Source organism: Syngnathus typhle, linkage group LG12 (assembly GCF_033458585.1).
Source record: "Syngnathus typhle isolate RoL2023-S1 ecotype Sweden linkage group LG12, RoL_Styp_1.0, whole genome shotgun sequence".
In the NCBI taxonomy this organism is placed as follows: domain Eukaryota; kingdom Metazoa; phylum Chordata; class Actinopteri; order Syngnathiformes; family Syngnathidae; genus Syngnathus; species Syngnathus typhle.
In genome coordinates, this window is record NC_083749.1 from 1,925,868 (window position 1) to 1,947,567 (window position 21,700).

Sequence of the window (21,700 nt, forward strand, 5' to 3'; positions counted from 1 at the left end):
AGTAGACGATTTATAGACCAGAAATAGAGGTCTAAAATAGGTTGATTTTTAGATCTAAAATAGGTTGATATATAGACCTAAAATAGACACCTAAATTAGGTTGATTTATAGACCCTTAGGTTGATTTATAGACCTAAAGTAGACGTTTAAAATAGGTTTATTTATAGATCTAAAATAGGTTGATTTATAGACCAGAAATAGACGTCTAAAATAGGTTGGTTTTTTAGATCTAAAAGAGGTTGATATATAGACCTAAAATAGACGCCTAGATTAGGTTGATGTATAGACCCTTAGGTTGATTTATAGACCTAACGTAGACGTTTAAAATAGGTTTATTTATAGATCTAAAATAGGTTGATTTATAGACCAGAAATAGACGTCTAAAATAGGTTGATTTTTAGATCTAAAATAGGTTGATATATAGACCTAAAATAGACGCCTAAATTAGGTTGATTTATAGACCCTTAGGTTGATTTATAGACCTAAAGTAGACGTTTAAAATAGATCTAAAATAGGTTGATATATAGACCAGAAATAGACGTCTACAATAGGTAGATTTTTAGATCTAAAATAGGTTGATATATAGACCTAAAATAGACGCCTAAATTAGGTTGATTTATAGACCCTTAGGTTGATTTATAGACCTAAAGTAGACGTCTAAAATAGGTTGATTTTTAGATCTAAAATAGGTTGATATATAGACCTAAAGTAGACGATTTATAGACCAGAAATAGACGTCTAAAATAGGTTGATTTTTAGATCTAAAATAGGTTGATATATAGACCTAAAATAGACACCTAAATTAGGTTGATTTATAGACCCTTAGGTTGATTTATACACCTAAAGTAGACGTTTAAAATAGGTTCATTTATAGATCTAAAATAGGTTGATTTATAGACCAGAAATAGACGTCTAAAATAGGTTGATTTTTTAGATCTAAAAGAGGTTCATATATAGACCTAAAATAGACGCCTAGATTAGGTTGATGTATAGACCCTTAGGTTGATTTGTAGACCTAACGTAGACGTTTAAAATAGGTTTATTTATAGATCTAAAATAGGTTGATTTATAGACCAGAAATAGACGTCTAAAATAGGTTGATCTTTAGATCTAAAATAGGTTGATATATAGACCTAAAATAGACGCCTAAATTAGGTTGATTTATAGACCCTTAGGTTGATTTATAGACCTAAAGTAGACGTTTAAAATAGGTTTATTTGTAGATCTAAAATAGACCAGAAATAGACGTCTAAAATAGGTTGATTTTTAGATCTAAAATAGGTTGATATATAGACCTAAAGTAGACGATTTATAGACCAGATATAGAGGTCTAAAATAGGTTGATTTTTAGATCTAAAATAGGTTGATATATAGACCTAAAATAGACACCTAAATTAGGTTGATTTATAGACCCTTAGGTTGATTTATAGACCTAAAGTAGACGTTTAAAATAGGTTTATTTATAGATCTAAAATAGGTTGATTTATAGACCAGAAATAGACGTCTAAAATAGGTTGGTTTTTTAGATCTAAAAGAGGTTGATATATAGACCTAAAATAGACGCCTAGATTAGGTTGATGTATAGACCCTTAGGTTGATTTATAGACCTAACGTAGACGTTTAAAATAGGTTTATTTATAGATCTAAAATAGGTTGATTCATAGACCAGAAATAGACGTCTAAAATAGGTTGATTTTTAGATCTAAAATAGGTTGATATATAGACCTAAAATAGACGCCTAAATTAGGTTGATTTATAGACCCTTAGGTTGATTTATAGACCTAAAGTAGACGTTTAAAATAGGTTTATTTATAAATCTAAAATAGACCAGAAATAGACGTCTAAAATAGGTTGATTTTTAGATCTAAAATAGGTTGATATATAGACATAAAATAGACGCCTAAATTAGGTTGATTTATAGACCCTTAGGTTGATTTATAGACCTAAAGTAGACGTTTAAAATAGATCTAAAATAGGTTGATATATAGACCAGAAATAGACGTCTACAATAGGTTGATTTTTAGATCTAAAATACGTTGATATATAGACCTAAAATAGACGCCGAAATTAGGTTGATTTATAGACCCTTAGGTTGATTTATAGACCTAAAGTAGACGTCTAAAATAGGTTGATTTTTAGATCTAAAATAGGTTGATATATAGACCTAAAGTAGACGATTTATAGACCGGAAATAGACGTCTAAAATAGGTTGATTTTTAGATCTAAAATAGGTTGATATATAGACCTAAAATAGACACCTAAATTAGGTTGATTTATAGACCCTTAGGTTGATTTATAGACCTAAAGTAGACGTTTAAAATAGGTTCATTTATAGATCTAAAATAGGTTGATTTATAGACCAGAAATAGACGTCTAAAATAGGTTGATTTTTTAGATCTAAAAGAGGTTGATATATAGACCTAAAATAGACGCCTAGATTAGGTTGATGTATAGACCCTTAGGTTGATTTATAGACCTAACGTAGATGTTTAAAATAGGTTTATTTATAGATCTAAAATAGGTTGATTTATAGACCAGAAATAGACGTCTAAAATAGGTTGATTTTTAGATCTAAAATAGGTTGATATATAGACCTAAAATAGCCGTCTAAATTAGGTTGATTTATAGACCCTTAGGTTGATTTATAGACCTAAAGTAGACGTTTAAAATAGGTTTATTTATAAATCTAAAATAGACCAGAAATAGACGTCTAAAATAGGTTGATTTTTAGATCTAAAATAGGTTGATATATAGACCTAAAATAATAGCCTAAATTAGGTTGATTTATAGACCCTTAGGTTGATTTATAGACCTAAAGTAGACGTTTAAAATAGATCTAAAATAGGTTGATATATAGACCAGAAATAGACGTCTAAAATAGGTTGATTTTTAGATCTAAAATAGGTTGATATATAGACCTAAAATAGACGCCTAAATTAGGTTGATTTATAGACCCTTAGGTTGATTTATAGACCTAAAGTAGACGTTTAAAATAGGTTTATTTTTAGATCTAAAATAGGTTGATATATAGACCTAAAATAGACGATTTATAGACCAGAAATAGACGTCTAAAATAGGTTGATTTTTAGATCTAAAATAGGTTGATATATAGACCTAAGATAGACGCCTAAATTAGGTTGATTTATAGACCCTTAGGTTGATTTATAGACCTAACGTGGATGTTTAAAATAGGTTTATTTATAGATCTAAAATAGGTTGATTTATAGACCACAAATAGACGTCTAAAATAGGTTGATTTTTAGATCTAAAATAGGTTGATATATAGACCTAAAAAAGACGCCTAAATTAGGTTGATTTATAGACCCTTAGTTTGATTTATAGACCTAAAGTAGACGTTTAAAATAGGTTTATTTATAGATCTAAAATAGACCAGAAATAGACGTCTAAAATAGGTTGATCTTTAGATCTAAAATAGGTTGATATATAGACCTAAAATAGACGCCTAAATTAGGTTGATTTATAGACCCTTAGGTTGATTTATAGACCTAAAGTAGACGTTTAAAATAGGTTTATTTGTAGATCTAAAATAGACCAGAAATAGACGTCTAAAATAGGTTGATTTTTAGATCTAAAATAGGTTGATATATAGACCTAAAGTAGACGATTTATAGACCAGAAATAGAGGTCTAAAATAGGTTGATTTTTAGATCTAAAATAGGTTGATATATAGACCTAAAATAGACACCTAAATTAGGTTGATTTATAGACCCTTAGGTTGATTTATAGACCTAAAGTAGACGTTTAAAATAGGTTTATTTATAGATCTAAAATAGGTTGATTTATAGACCAGAAATAGACGTCTAAAATAGGTTGGTTTTTTAGATCTAAAAGAGGTTGATATATAGACCTAAAATAGACGCCTAGATTAGGTTGATGTATAGACCCTTAGGTTGATTTATAGACCTAACGTAGACGTTTAAAATAGGTTTATTTATAGATCTAAAATAGGTTGATATATAGACCTAAAATAGACGATTTATAGACCAGAAATAGACGTCTAAAATAGGTTGATTTTTAGATCTAAAATAGGTTGATATATAGACCTAAAATAGACATCTAAATTAGGTTGATTTATAGACCCTTAGGTTGATTTATAGACCTAAAGTAGACGTTTAAAATAGGTTTATTTATAGATCTAAAATAGGTGAATTTATAGACCTAAAATAGGTTGATTTATAGACCTAAAATAGTCAAAACTAAACTGTCGAGGTAGGGTCATTCAACAAAGTTTCCCAACCCTTATTAACTTGCAAAATCTTGATCTTGGCTCAATTTACTAGACGTCTAAATTAAAAACATTAAATATGATCATATTTTGGAATTTTGAAGTCTGAACAAGCCGTAAGTTGTATAAATAATGCACAGAAGTTGTTTGGGTTTAACAAGCATATTGATCCGTACATGTGAATTGGTTATTCCTGTACCACTGATAAAGATAAAATTAAGTTGATTTTCAGACCAAAAATAAACGTTTAAAAAAGGTTGATTTTTAAACCAAAAATTGACTAAACAAGGTTGATTTTTAAACCAAACATAGATGTATTAAATAGGTTGAATTTTAAACCAAAAATAGACGTCTAAAATAGGTTGATTTTTAAACCAAAAATAGACGTCTAAAAAAGGTTGATTTTTAAACCAAAAATAGACGTCTAAAATAGGTTGATTTTTAGATCTAAAATAGGTTGATATATAGACCTAAAATAGACACCTAAATTAGGTTGATTTATAGACCCTTAGGTTGATTTATAGACCTAAAGTAGACGTTTAAAATAGGTTTATTTATAGATCTAAAATAGGTTGATTTATAGACCAGAAATAGACGTCTAAAATAGGTTGATTTTTTAGATCTAAAATAGGTTGATATATAGACCTAAAATAGACGCCTAAATTAGGTTGATTTATAGACCCTTAGGTTGATTTATAGACCTAAAGTAGACGTTTAAAATAGGTTTATTTATAAATCTAAAATAGACCAGAAATAGACGTCTAAAATAGGTTGATTTTTAGATCTAAAATAGGTTGATATATAGACATAAAATAGACGCCTAAATTAGGTTGATTTATAGACCCTTAGGTTGATTTATAGACCTAAAGTAGACGTTTAAAATAGATCTAAAATAGGTTGATATATAGACCAGAAATAGACGTCTACAATAGGTTGATTTTTAGATCTAAAATAGGTTGATATATAGACCTAAAATAGACGCCTAAATTAGGTTGATTTATAGACCCTTAGGTTGATTTATAGACCTAAAGTAGACGTCTAAAATAGGTTGATTTTTAGATCTAAAATAGGTTGATATATAGACCTAAAGTAGACGATTTATAGACCAGAAATAGACGTCTAAAATAGGTTGATTTTTAGATCTAAAATAGGTTGATATATAGACCTAAAATAGACACCTAAATTAGGTTGATTTATAGACCCTTAGGTTGATTTATACACCTAAAGTAGACGTTTAAAATAGGTTCTTTTATAGATCTAAAATAGGTTGATTTATAGACCAGAAATAGACGTCTAAAATAGGTTGATTTTTTAGATCTAAAAGAGGTTGATATATAGACCTAAAATAGACGCCTAGATTAGGTTGATGTATAGACCCTTAGGTTGATTTGTAGACCTAACGTAGACGTTTAAAATAGGTTTATTTATAGATCTAAAATAGGTTTATTTATAGACCAGAAATAGACGTCTAAAATAGGTTGATTTTTAGATCTAAAATAGGTTGATATATAGACCTAAAATAGACGTCTAAATTAGGTTGATTTATAGACCCTTAGGTTGATTTATAGACCTAAAGTAGACGTTTAAAATAGGTTTATTTATAAATCTAAAATAGACCAGAAATAGACGTCTAAAATAGGTTGATTTTTAGATCTAAAATAGGTTGATATATAGACCTAAAATAATAGCCTAAATTAGGTTGATTTATAGACCCTTAGGTTGATTTATAGACCTAAAGTAGACGTTTAAAATAGATCTAAAATAGGTTGATATATAGACCTAAAATAGACGCCTAAATTAGGTTGATTTATAGACCCTTAGGTTGATTTATAGACCTAAAGTAGACGTTTAAAATAGGTTTATTTTTAGATCTAAAATAGGTTGATATATAGACCTAAAATAGACGATTTATAGACCAGAAATAGACGTCTAAAATAGGTTGATTTTTAGATCTAAAATAGGTTGATATATAGACCTAAAATAGACGCCTAAATTAGGTTGATTTATAGACCCTTAGGTTGATTTATAGACCTAACGTAGATGTTTAAAATAGGTTTATTTATAGATCTAAAATAGGTTGATTTATAGACCACAAATTGACGTCTAAAATAGGTTGATTTTTAGATCTAAAATAGGTTGATATATAGACCTGAAAAAGACGCCTAAATTAGGTTGATTTATAGACCCTTAGTTTGATTTATAGACCTAAAGTAGACGTTTAAAATAGGTTTATTTATAGATCTAAAATAGACCAGAAATAGACGTCTAAAATAGGTTGATCTTTAGATCTAAAATAGGTTGATATATAGACCTAAAATAGACGCCTAAATTAGGTTGATTTATAGACCCTTAGGTTGATTTATAGACCTAAAGTAGACGTTTAAAATAGGTTTATTTGTAGATCTAAAATAGACCAGAAATAGACGTCTAAAATAGGTTGATTTTTAGATCTAAAATAGGTTGATATATAGACCTAAAGTAGACGATTTATAGACCAGAAATAGAGGTCTAAAATAGGTTGATTTTTAGATCTAAAATAGGTTGATATATAGACCTAAAATAGACACCTAAATTAGGTTGATTTATAGACCCTTAGGTTGATTTATAGACCTAAAGTAGACGTTTAAAATAGGTTTATTTATAGATCTAAAATAGGTTGATTTATAGACCAGAAATAGACGTCTAAAATAGGTTGGTTTTTTAGATCTAAAAGAGGTTGATATATAGACCTAAAATAGACGCCTAGATTAGGTTGATGAATAGACCCTTAGGTTGATTTATAGACCTAACGTAGACGTTTAAAATAGGTTTATTTATAGATCTAAAATAGGTTGATTTATAGACCAGAAATAGACGTCTAAAATAGGTTGATTTTTAGATCTAAAATAGGTTGATATATAGACCTAAAATAGACGCCTAAATTAGGTTGATTTATAGACCCTTAGGTTGATTTATAGACCTAAAGTAGACGTTTAAAATAGGTTTATTTATAAATCTAAAATAGACCAGAAATAGACGTCTAAAATAGGTTGATTTTTAGATCTAAAATAGGTTGATATATAGACATAAAATAGACGCCTAAATTAGGTTGATTTATAGACCCTTAGGTTGATTTATAGACCTAAAGTAGACGTTTAAAATAGATCTAAAATAGGTTGATATATAGACCAGAAATAGACGTCTACAATAGGTTGATTTTTAGATCTAAAATAGGTTGATATATAGACCTAAAATAGACGCCTAAATTAGGTTGATTTATAGACCCTTAGGTTGATTTATAGACCTAAAGTAGACGTCTAAAATAGGTTGATTTTTAGATCTAAAATAGGTTGATATATAGACCTAAAGTAGACGATTTATAGACCGGAAATAGACGTCTAAAATAGGTTGATTTTTAGATCTAAAATAGGTTGATATATAGACCTAAAATAGACACCTAAATTAGGTTGATTTATAGACCCTTAGGTTGATTTATAGACCTAAAGTAGACGTTTAAAATAGGTTCATTTATAGATCTAAAATAGGTTGATTTATAGACCAGAAATAGACGTCTAAAATAGGTTGATTTTTTAGATCTAAAAGAGGTTGATATATAGACCTAAAATAGACGCCTAGATTAGGTTGATGTATAGACCCTTAGGTTGATTTATAGACCTAACGTAGACGTTTAAAATAGGTTTATTTATAGATCTAAAATAGGTTGATTTATAGACTAGAAATAGACGTCTAAAATAGGTTGATTTTTAGATCTAAAATAGGTTGATATATAGACCGAAAATAGACGTCTAAATTAGGTTGATTTATAGACCCTTAGGTTGATTTATAGACCTAAAGTAGACGTTTAAAATAGGTTTATTTATAAATCTAAAATAGACCAGAAATAGACGTCTAAAATAGGTTGATTTTTAGATCTAAAATAGGTTGATATATAGACCTAAAATAATAGCCTAAATTAGGTTGATTTATAGACCCTTAGGTTGATTTATAGACCTAAAGTAGACGTTTAAAATAGATCTAAAATAGGTTGATATATAGACCAGAAATAGACGTCTAAAATAGGTTGATTTTTAGATCTAAAATAGGTTGATATATAGACCTAAAATAGACGCCTAAATTAGGTTGATTTATAGACCCTTAGGTTGATTCATAGACCTAAAGTACACGTTTAAAATAGGTTTATTTTTAGATCTAAAATAGGTTGATATATAGACCTAAAATAGACGATTTATAGACCAGAAATAGACGTCTAAAATAGGTTGATTTTTAGATCTAAAATAGGTTGATATATAGACCTAAAATAGACGCCTAAATTAGGTTGATTTATAGACCGTTAGGTTGATTTATAGACCTAACGTAGATGTTTAAAATAGGTTTATTTATAGATCTAAAATAGGTTGATTTATAGACCACAAATAGACGTCTAAAATAGGTTGATTTTTAGATCTAAAATAGGTTGATATATAGACCTAAAAAAGACGCCTAAATTAGGTTGATTTATAGACCCTTAGTTTGATTTATAGACCTAAAGTAGACGTTTAAAATAGGTTTATTTATAGATCTAAAATAGACCAGAAATAGACGTCTAAAATAGGTTGATCTTTAGATCTAAAATAGGTTGATATATAGACCTAAAATAGACGCCTAAATTAGGTTGATTTATAGACCCTTAGGTTGATTTATAGACCTAAAGTAGACGTTTAAAATAGGTTTATTTGTAGATCTAAAATAGACCAGAAATAGACGTCTAAAATAGGTTGATTTTTAGATCTAAAATAGGTTGATATATAGACCTAAAGTAGACGATTTATAGACCAGAAATAGAGGTCTAAAATAGGTTGATTTTTAGATCTAAAATAGGTTGATATATAGACCTAAAATAGACACCTAAATTAGGTTGATTTATAGACCCTTAGGTTGATTTATAGACCTAAAGTAGACGTTTAAAATAGGTTTATTTATAGATCTAAAATAGGTTGATTTATAGACCAGAAATAGACGTCTAAAATAGGTTGGTTTTTTAGATCTAAAAGAGGTTGATATATAGACCTAAAATAGACGCCTAGATTAGGTTGATGTATAGACCCTTAGGTTGATTTATAGACCTAACGTAGACGTTTAAAATAGGTTTATTTATAGATCTAAAATAGGTTGATATATAGACCTAAAATAGACGATTTATAGACCAGAAATAGACGTCTAAAATAGGTTGATTTTTAGATCTAAAATAGGTTGATATATAGACCTAAAATAGACATCTAAATTAGGTTGATTTATAGACCCTTAGGTTGATTTATAGACCTAAAGTAGACGTTTAAAATAGGTTTATTTATAGATCTAAAATAGGTGGATTTATAGACCTAAAATAGGTTGATTTATAGACCTAAAATAGTCAAAACTAAACTGTCGAGGTAGGGTCATTCAACAAAGTTTCCCAACCCTTATTAACTTGCAAAATCTTGATCTTGGCTCAATTTACTAGACGTCTAAATTAAAAACATTAAATATGATCATATTTTGGAATTTTGAAGTCTGAACAAGCCGTAAGTTGTATAAATAATGCACAGAAGTTGTTTGGGTTTAACAAGCATATTGATCCGTACATGTGAATTGGTTATTCCTGTACCACTGATAAAGATAAAATTAAGTTGATTTTCAGACCAAAAATAAACGTTTAAAAAAGGTTGATTTTTAAACCAAAAATTGACTAAACAAGGTTGATTTTTAAACCAAACATAGATGTATTAAATAGGTTGAATTTTAAACCAAAAATAGACGTCTAAAATAGGTTGATTTTTAAACCAAAAATAGACGTCTAAAAAAGGTTGATTTTTAAACCAAAAATAGACGTCTAAAATAGGTTGATTTTTAGATCTAAAATAGGTTGATATATAGACCTAAAATAGACGCCTAAATTAGGTTGATTTATAGACCCTTAGGTTGATTTATAGACCTAAAGTAGACGTTTAAAATAGGTTTATTTATAGATCTAAAATAGGTTGATTTATAGACCAGAAATAGACGTCTAAAATAGGTTGATTTTTTAGATCTAAAATAGGTTGATATATAGACCTAAAATAGACGCCTAAATTAGGTTGATTTATAGACCCTTAGGTTGATTTATAGACCTAACGTAGATGTTTAAAATAGGTTTATTTATAGATCTAAAATAGGTTGATTTATAGACCACAAATAGACGTCTAAAATAGTTGATTTTTAGATCTAAAATAGGTTGATATATAGACCTAAAAAAGACGCCTAAATTAGGTTGATTTATAGACCCTTAGTTTGATTTATAGACCTAAAGCAGACGTTTAAAATAGGTTTATTTATAGATCTAAAATAGACCAGAAATAGACGTCTAAAATAGGTTGATCTTTAGATCTAAAATAGGTTGATATATAGACCTAAAATAGACGCCTAAATTAGGTTGATTTATAGACCCTTAGGTTGATTTATAGACCTAAAGTAGACGTTTAAAATAGGTTTATTTGTAGATCTAAAATAGACCAGAAATAGACGTCTAAAATAGGTTGATTTTTAGATCTAAAATAGGTTGATATATAGACCTAAAGTAGACGATTTATAGACCAGAAATAGAGGTCTAAAATAGGTTGATTTTTAGATCTAAAATAGGTTGATATATAGACCTAAAATAGACACCTAAATTAGGTTGATTTATAGACCCTTAGGTTGATTTATAGACCTAAAGTAGACGTTTAAAATAGGTTTATTTATAGATCTAAAATAGGTTGATTTATAGACCAGAAATAGACGTCTAAAATAGGTTGGTTTTTTAGATCTAAAAGAGGTTGATATATAGACCTAAAATAGACGCCTAGATTAGGTTGATGTATAGACCCTTAGGTTGATTTATAGACCTAACGTAGACGTTTAAAATAGGTTTATTTATAGATCTAAAATAGGTTGATTTATAGACCAGAAATAGACGTCTAAAATAGGTTGATTTTTAGATCTAAAATAGGTTGATATATAGACCTAAAATAGACGCCTAAATTAGGTTGATTTATAGACCCTTAGGTTGATTTATAGACCTAAAGTAGACGTTTAAAATAGGTTTATTTATGAATCTAAAATAGACCAGAAATAGACGTCTAAAATAGGTTGATTTTTAGATCTAAAATAGGTTGATATATAGACCTAAAATAGACGCCTAAATTAGGTTGATTTATAGACCCTTAGGTTGATTTATAGACCTAAAGTAGACGTCTAAAATAGGTTGATTTTTAGATCTAAAATAGGTTGATATATAGACCTAAAGTAGACGATTTATAGACCAGAAATAGAGGTCTAAAATAGGTTGATTTTTAGATCTAAAATAGGTTGATATATAGACCTAAAATAGACACCTAAATTAGGTTGATTTATAGACCCTTAGGTTGATTTATAGACCTAAAGTAGACGTTTAAAATAGGTTTATTTATAGATCTAAAATAGGTTGATTTATAGACCAGAAATAGACGTCTAAAATAGGTTGGTTTTTTAGATCTAAAAGAGGTTGATATATAGACCTAAAATAGACGCCTAGATTAGGTTGATGTATAGACCCTTAGGTTGATTTATAGACCTAACGTAGACGTTTAAAATAGGTTTATTTATAGATCTAAAATAGGTTGATTTATAGACCAGAAATAGACGTCTAAAATAGGTTGATTTTTAGATCTAAAATAGGTTGATATATAGACCTAAAATAGACGCCTAAATTAGGTTGATTTATAGACCCTTAGGTTGATTTATAGACCTAAAGTAGACGTTTAAAATAGATCTAAAATAGGTTGATATATAGACCAGAAATAGACGTCTAAAATAGGTAGATTTTTAGATCTAAAATAGGTTGATATATAGACCTAAAATAGACGCCTAAATTAGGTTGATTTATAGACCCTTAGGTTGATTTATAGACCTAAAGTAGACGTTTAAAATAGGTTTATTTTTAGATCTAAAATAGGTTGATATATAGACCTAAAATAGACGATTTATAGACCAGAAATAGACGTCTAAAATAGGTTGATTTTTAGATCTAAAATAGGTTGATATATAGACCTAAAATAGACGCCTAAATTAGGTTGATTTATAGACCCTTAGGTTGATTTATAGACCTAACGTAGATGTTTAAAATAGGTTTATTTATAGATCTAAAATAGGTTGATTTATAGACCACAAATAGACGTCTAAAATAGGTTGATTTTTAGATCTAAAATAGGTTGATATATAGACCTAAAAAAGACGCCTAAATTAGGTTGATTTATAGACCCTTAGTTTGATTTATAGACCTAAAGTAGACGTTTAAAATAGGTTTATTTATAGATCTAAAATAGACCAGAAATAGACGTCTAAAATAGGTTGATCTTTAGATCTAAAATAGGTTGATATATAGACCTAAAATAGACGCCTAAATTAGGTTGATTTATAGACCCTTAGGTTGATTTATAGACCTAAAGTAGACGTTTAAAATAGGTTTATTTGTAGATCTAAAATAGACCAGAAATAGACGTCTAAAATAGGTTGATTTTTAGATCTAAAATAGGTTGATATATAGACCTAAAGTAGACGATTTATAGACCAGAAATAGAGGTCTAAAATAGGTTGATTTTTAGTTTTAAAATAGGTTGATATATAGACCTAAAATAGACACCTAAATTAGGTTGATTTATAGACCCTTAGGTTGATTTATAGACCTAAAGTAGACGTTTAAAATAGGTTTATTTATAGATCTAAAATAGGTTGATTTATAGACCAGAAATAGACGTCTAAAATAGGTTGGTTTTTTAGATCTAAAAGAGGTTGATATATAGACCTAAAATAGACGCCTAGATTAGGTTGATGTATAGACCCTTAGGTTGATTTATAGACCTAACGTAGACGTTTAAAATAGGTTTATTTATAGATCTAAAATAGGTTGATTTATAGACCAGAAATAGACGTCTAAAATAGGTTGATTTTTAGATCTAAAATAGGTTGATATATAGACCTAAAATAGACGCCTAAATTAGGTTGATTTATAGACCCTTAGGTTGATTTATAGACCTAAAGTAGACGTTTAAAATAGGTTTATTTATAAATCTAAAATAGACCAGAAATAGACGTCTAAAATAGGTTGATTTTTAGATCTAAAATAGGTTGATATATAGACATAAAATAAACGCCTAAATTATGTTGATTTATAGACCCTTAGGTTGATTTATAGACCTAAAGTAGACGTTTAAAATAGATCTAAAATAGGTTGATATATAGACCAGAAATAGACGTCTACAATAGGTTGATTTTTAGATCTAAAATAGGTTGATATATAGACCTAAAATAGACGCCTAAATTAGGTTGATTTATAGACCCTTAGGTTGATTTATAGACCTAAAGTAGACGTCTAAAATAGGTTGATTTTTAGATCTAAAATAGGTTGATATATAGACCTAAAGTAGACGATTTATAGACCAGAAATAGACGTCTAAAATAGGTTGATTTTTAGATCTAAAATAGGTTGATATATAGACCTAAAATAGACGCCTAAATTAGGTTGATTTATAGACCCTTAGGTTGATTTATAGACCTAAAGTAGACGTTTAAAATAGGTTTATTTTTAGATCTAAAATAGGTTGATATATAGACCTAAAATAGACGATTTATAGACCAGAAATAGACGTCTAAAATAGGTTGATTTTTAGATCTAAAATAGGTTGATATATAGACCTAAAATAGACGCCTAAATTAGGTTGATTTATAGACCCTTAGGTTGATTTATAGACCTAACGTAGATGTTTAAAATAGGTTTATTTATAGATCTAAAATAGGTTGATTTATAGACCACAAATAGACGTCTAAAATAGGTTGATTTTTAGATCTAAAATAGGTTGATATATAGACCTAAAAAAGACGCCTAAATTAGGTTGATTTATAGACCCTTAGTTTGATTTATAGACCTAAAGTAGACGTTTAAAATAGGTTTATTTATAGATCTAAAATAGACCAGAAATAGACGTCTAAAATAGGTTGATCTTTAGATCTAAAATAGGTTGATATATAGACCTAAAATAGACGCCTAAATTAGGTTGATTTATAGACCCTTAGGTTGATTTATAGACCTAAAGTAGACGTTTAAAATAGGTTTATTTGTAGATCTAAAATAGACCAGAAATAGACGTCTAAAATAGGTTGATTTTTAGATCTAAAATAGGTTGATATATAGACCTAAAATAGACACCTAAATTAGGTTGATTTATAGACCCTTAGGTTGATTTATACACCTAAAGTAGACGTTTAAAATAGGTTCATTTATAGATCTAAAATAGGTTGATTTATAGACCAGAAATAGACGTCTAAAATAGGTTGATATATAGACCTAAAATAGACGCCTAGATTAGGTTGATGTATAGACCCTTAGGTTGATTTATAGACCTAACGTAGACGTTTAAAATAGGTTTATTTATAGATCTAAAATAGGTTGATTTATAGACCAGAAATAGACGTCTAAAATAGGTTGATTTTTAGATCTAAAATAGGTTGATATATATACCTAAAATAGACGTCTAAATTAGGTTGATTTATAGACCCTCAGGTTGATTTATAGACCTAAAGTAGACGTTTAAAATAGGTTTATTTATAAATCTAAAATAGACCAGAAATAGACGTCTAAAATAGGTTGATTTTTAGATCTAAAATAGGTTGATATATAGACCTAAAATAATAGCCTAAATTAGGTTGATTTATAGACCCTTAGGTTGATTTATAGACCTAAAGTAGACGTTTAAAATAGATCTAAAATAGGTTGATATATAGACCAGAAATAGACGTCTAAAATAGGTTGATTTTTAGATCTAAAATAGGTTGATATATAGACCTAAAATAGACGCCTAAATTAGGTTGATTTATAGACCCTTAGGTTGATTTATAGACCTAAAGTAGACGTTTAAAATAGGTTTATTTTTAGATCTAAAATAGGTTGATATATAGACCTAAAATAGACAATTTATAGACCAGAAATAGACGTCTAAAATAGGTTGATTTTTAGATCTAAAATAGGTTGATATATAGACCTAAAATAGACGCCTAAATTAGGTTGATTTATAGACCCTTAGGTTGATTTATAGACCTAACGTAGATGTTTAAAATAGGTTTATTTATAGATCTAAAATAGGTTGATTTATAGACCACAAATAGACGTCTAAAATAGGTTGATTTTTAGATCTAAAATAGGTTGATATATAGACCTGAAAAAGACGCCTAAATTAGGTTGATTTATAGACCCTTAGTTTGATTTATAGACCTAAAGTAGACGTTTAAAATAGGTTTATTTATAGATCTAAAATAGACCAGAAATAGACGTCTAAAATAGGTTGATCTTTAGATCTAAAATAGGTTGATATATAGACCTAAAATAGACGCCTAAATTAGGTTGATTTATAGACCCTTAGGTTGATTTATAGACCTAAAGTAGACGTTTAAAATAGGTTTATTTGTAGATCTAAAATAGACCAGAAATAGACGTCTAAAATAGGTTGATTTTTAGATCTAAAATAGGTTGATATATAGACCTAAAGTAGACGATTTATAGACCAGAAATAGAGGTCTAAAATAGGTTGATTTTTAGATCTAAAATAGGTTGATATATAGACCTAAAATAGACACCTAAATTAGGTTGATTTATAGACCCTTAGGTTGATTTATAGACCTAAAGTAGACGTTTAAAATAGGTTTATTTATAGATCTAAAATAGGTTGATTTATAGACCAGAAATAGACGTCTAAAATAGGTTGGTTTTTTAGATCTAAAAGAGGTTGATATATAGACCTAAAATAGACGCCTAGATTAGGTTGATGTATAGACCCTTAGGTTGATTTATAGACCTAACGTAGACGTTTAAAATAGGTTTATTTATAGATCTAAAATAGGTTGATTTATAGACCAGAAATAGACGTCTAAAATAGGTTGATTTTTAGATCTAAAATAGGTTGATATATAGACCTAAAGTAGACGCCTAAATTAGGTTGATTTATAGACCCTTAGGTTGATTTATAGACCTAAAGTAGACGTTTAAAATAGGTTTATTTATAAATCTAAAATAGACCAGAAATAGACGTCTAAAATAGGTTGATTTTTAGATCTAAAATAGGTTGATATATAGACCTAAAATAGACGCCTAAATTAGGTTGATTTATAGACCCTTAGGTTGATTTATAGACCTAAAGTAGACGTCTAAAATAGGTTGATTTTTAGATCTAAAATAGGTTGATATATAGACCTAAAGTAGACGATTTATAGACCAGAAATAGAGGTCTAAAATAGGTTGATTTTTAGATCTAAAATAGGTTGATATATAGACCTAAAATAGACACCTAAATTAGGTTGATTTATAGACCCTTAGGTTGATTTATAGACCTAAAGTAGACGTTTAAAATAGGTTTATTTATAGATCTAAAATAGGTTGATTTATAGACCAGAAATAGACGTCTAAAATAGGTTGGTTTTTTAGATCTAAAAGAGGTTGATATATAGACCTAAAATAGACGCCTAGATTAGGTTGATGTATAGACCCTTAGGTTGATTTATAGACCTAACGTAGACGTTTAAAATAGGTTTATTTATAGATCTAAAATAGGTTGATTTATAGACCAGAAATAGACGTCTAAAATAGGTTGATTTTTAGATCTAAAATAGGTTGATATATAGACCTAAAATAGACGCCTAAATTAGGTTGATTTATAGACCCTTAGGTTGATTTATAGACCTAAAGTAGACGTTTAAAATAGATCTAAAATAGGTTGATATATAGACCAGAAATAGACGTCTACAATAGGTAGATTTTTAGATCTAAAATAGGTTGATATATAGACCTAAAATAGACGCCTAAATTAGGTTGATTTATAGACCCTTAGGTTGATTTATAGACCTAAAGTAGACGTCTAAAATAGGTTGATTTTTAGATCTAAAATAGGTTGATATATAGACCTAAAGTAGACGATTTATAGACCAGAAATAGACGTCTAAAATAGGTTGATTTTTAGATCTAAAATAGGTTGATATATAGACCTAAAATAGACACCTAAATTAGGTTGATTTATAGACCCTTAGGTTGATTTATACACCTAAAGTAGACGTTTAAAATAGGTTCATTTATAGATCTAAAATAGGTTGATTTATAGACCAGAAATAGACGTCTAAAATAGGTTGATTTTTTAGATCTAAAAGAGGTTCATATATAGACCTAAAATAGACGCCTAGATTAGGTTGATGTATAGACCCTTAGGTTGATTTGTAGACCTAACGTAGACGTTTAAAATAGGTTTATTTATAGATCTAAAATAGGTTGATTTATAGACCAGAAATAGACGTCTAAAATAGGTTGATCTTTAGATCTAAAATAGGTTGATATATAGACCTAAAATAGACGCCTAAATTAGGTTGATTTATAGACCCTTAGGTTGATTTATAGACCTAAAGTAGACGTTTAAAATAGGTTTATTTGTAGATCTAAAATAGACCAGAAATAGACGTCTAAAATAGGTTGATTTTTAGATCTAAAATAGGTTGATATATAGACCTAAAGTAGACGATTTATAGACCAGATATAGAGGTCTAAAATAGGTTGATTTTTAGATCTAAAATAGGTTGATATATAGACCTAAAATAGACACCTAAATTAGGTTGATTTATAGACCCTTAGGTTGATTTATAGACCTAAAGTAGACGTTTAAAATAGGTTTATTTATAGATCTAAAATAGGTTGATTTATAGACCAGAAATAGACGTCTAAAATAGGTTGGTTTTTTAGATCTAAAAGAGGTTGATATATAGACCTAAAATAGACGCCTAGATTAGGTTGATGTATAGACCCTTAGGTTGATTTATAGACCTAACGTAGACGTTTAAAATAGGTTTATTTATAGATCTAAAATAGGTTGATTCATAGACCAGAAATAGACGTCTAAAATAGGTTGATTTTTAGATCTAAAATAGGTTGATATATAGACCTAAAATAGACGCCTAAATTAGGTTGATTTATAGACCCTTAGGTTGATTTATAGACCTAAAGTAGACGTTTAAAATAGGTTTATTTATAAATCTAAAATAGACCAGAAATAGACGTCTAAAATAGGTTGATTTTTAGATCTAAAATAGGTTGATATATAGACATAAAATAGACGCCTAAATTAGGTTGATTTATAGACCCTTAGGTTGATTTATAGACCTAAAGTAGACGTTTAAAATAGATCTAAAATAGGTTGATATATAGACCAGAAATAGACGTCTACAATAGGTTGATTTTTAGATCTAAAATAGGTTGATATATAGACCTAAAATAGACGCCGAAATTAGGTTGATTTATAGACCCTTAGGTTGATTTATAGACCTAAAGTAGACGTCTAAAATAGGTTGATTTTTAGATCTAAAATAGGTTGATATATAGACCTAAAGTAGACGATTTATAGACCGGAAATAGACGTCTAAAATAGGTTGATTTTTAGATCTAAAATAGGTTGATATATAGACCTAAAATAGACACCTAAATTAGGTTGATTTATAGACCCTTAGGTTGATTTATAGACCTAAAGTAGACGTTTAAAATAGGTTCATTTATAGATCTAAAATAGGTTGATTTATAGACCAGAAATAGACGTCTAAAATAGGTTGATTTTTTAGATCTAAAAGAGGTTGATATATAGACCTAAAATAGACGCCTAGATTAGGTTGATGTATAGACCCTTAGGTTGATTTATAGACCTAACGTAGACGTTTAAAATAGGTTTATTTATAGATCTAAAATAGGTTGATTTATAGACCAGAAATAGACGTCTAAAATAGGTTGATTTTTAGATCTAAAATAGGTTGATATATAGACCTAAAATAGCCGTCTAAATTAGGTTGATTTATAGACCCTTAGGTTGATTTATAGACCTAAAGTAGACGTTTAAAATAGGTTTATTTATAAATCTAAAATAGACCAGAAATAGACGTCTAAAATAGGTTGATTTTTAGATCTAAAATAGGTTGATATATAGACCTAAAATAATAGCCTAAATTAGGTTGATTTATAGACCCTTAGGTTGATTTATAGACCTAAAGTAGACGTTTAAAATAGATCTAAAATAGGTTGATATATAGACCAGAAATAGACGTCTAAAATAGGTTGATTTTTAGATCTAAAATAGGTTGATATATAGACCTAAAATAGACGCCTAAATTAGGTTGATTTATAGACCCTTAGGTTGATTTATAGACCTAAAGTAGACGTTTAAAATAGGTTTATTTTTAGATCTAAAATAGGTTGATATATAGACCTAAAATAGACGATTTATAGACCAGAAATAGACGTCTAAAATAGGTTGATTTTTAGATCTAAAATAGGTTGATATATAGACCTAAGATAGACGCCTAAATTAGGTTGATTTATAGACCCTTAGGTTGATTTATAGACCTAACGTGGATGTTTAAAATAGGTTTATTTATAGATCTAAAATAGGTTGATTTATAGACCACAAATAGACGTCTAAAATAGGTTGATTTTTAGATCTAAAATAGGTTGATATATAGACCTAAAAAAGACGCCTAAATTAGGTTGATTTATAGACCCTTAGTTTGATTTATAGACCTAAAGTAGACGTTTAAAATAGGTTTATTTATAGATCTAAAATAGACCAGAAATAGACGTCTAAAATAGGTTAATCTTTAGATCTAAAATAGGTTGATATATAGACCTAAATAGACGCCTAAATTAGGTTGATTTATAGACCCTTAGGTTGATTTATAGACCTAAAGTAGACGTTTAAAATAGGTTTATTTGTAGATCTAAAATAGACCAGAAATAGACGTCTAAAATAGGTTGATTTTTAGATCTAAAATAGGTTGATATATAGACCTAAAGTAGACGATTTATAGACCAGAAATAGAGGTCTAAAATAGGTTGATTTTTAGATCTAAAATAGGTTGATATATAGACCTAAAATAGACACCTAAATTAGGTTGATTTATAGACCCTTAGGTTGATTTATAGACCTAAAGTAGACGTTTAAAATAGGTTTATTTATAGATCTAAAATAGGTTGATTTATAGACCAGAAATAGACGTCTAAAATAGGTTGGTTTTTTAGATCTAAAAGAGGTTGATATATAGACCTAAAATAGACGCCTAGATTAGGTTGATGAATAGACCCTTAGGTTGATTTATAGACCTAACGTAGACGTTTAAAATAGGTTTATTTATAGATCTAAAATAGGTTGATTTATAGACCAGAAATAGACGTCTAAAATAGGTTGATTTTTAGATCTAAAATAGGTTGATATATAGACCTAAAATAGACGCCTAAATTAGGTTGATTTATAGACCCTTAGGTTGATTTATAGACCTAAAGTAGACGTTTAAAATAGGTTTATTTATAAATCTAAAATAGACCAGAAATAGACGTCTAAAATAGGTTGATTTTTAGATCTAAAATAGGTTGATATATAGACATAAAATAGACGCCTAAATTAGGTTGATTTATAGACCCTTAGGTTGATTTATAGACCTAAAGTAGACGTTTAAAATAGATCTAAAATAGGTTGATATATAGACCAGAAATAGACGTCTACAATAGGTTGATTTTTAGATCTAAAATAGGTTGATATATAGACCTAAAATAGACGCCTAAATTAGGTTGATTTATAGACCCTTAGGTTGATTTATAGACCTAAAGTAGACGTCTAAAATAGGTTGATTTTTAGATCTAAAATAGGTTGATATATAGACCTAAAGTAGACGATTTATAGACCGGAAATAGACGTCTAAAATAGGTTGATTTTTAGATCTAAAATAGGTTGATATATAGACCTAAAATAGACACCTAAATTAGGTTGATTTATAGACCCTTAGGTTGATTTATAGACCTAAAGTAGACGTTTAAAATAGGTTCATTTATAGATCTAAAATAGGTTGATTTATAGACCAGAAATAGACGTCTAAAATAGGTTGATTTTTTAGATCTAAAAGAGGTTGATATATAGACCTAAAATAGACGCCTAGATTAGGTTGATGTATAGACCCTTAGGTTGATTTATAGACCTAACGTAGACGTTTAAAATAGGTTTATTTATAGATCTAAAATAGGTTGATTTATAGACTAGAAATAGACGTCTAAAATAGGTTGATTTTTAGATCTAAAATAGGTTGATATATAGACCGAAAATAGACGTCTAAATTAGGTTGATTTATAGACCCTTAGGTTGATTTATAGACCTAAAGTAGACGTTTAAAATAGGTTTATTTATAAATCTAAAATAGACCAGAAATAGACGTCTAAAATAGGTTGATTTTTAGATCTAAAATAGGTTGATATATAGACCTAAAATAATAGCCTAAATTAGGTTGATTTATAGACCCTTAGGTTGATTTATAGACCTAAAGTAGACGTTTAAAATAGATCTAAAATAGGTTGATATATAGACCAGAAATAGACGTCTAAAATAG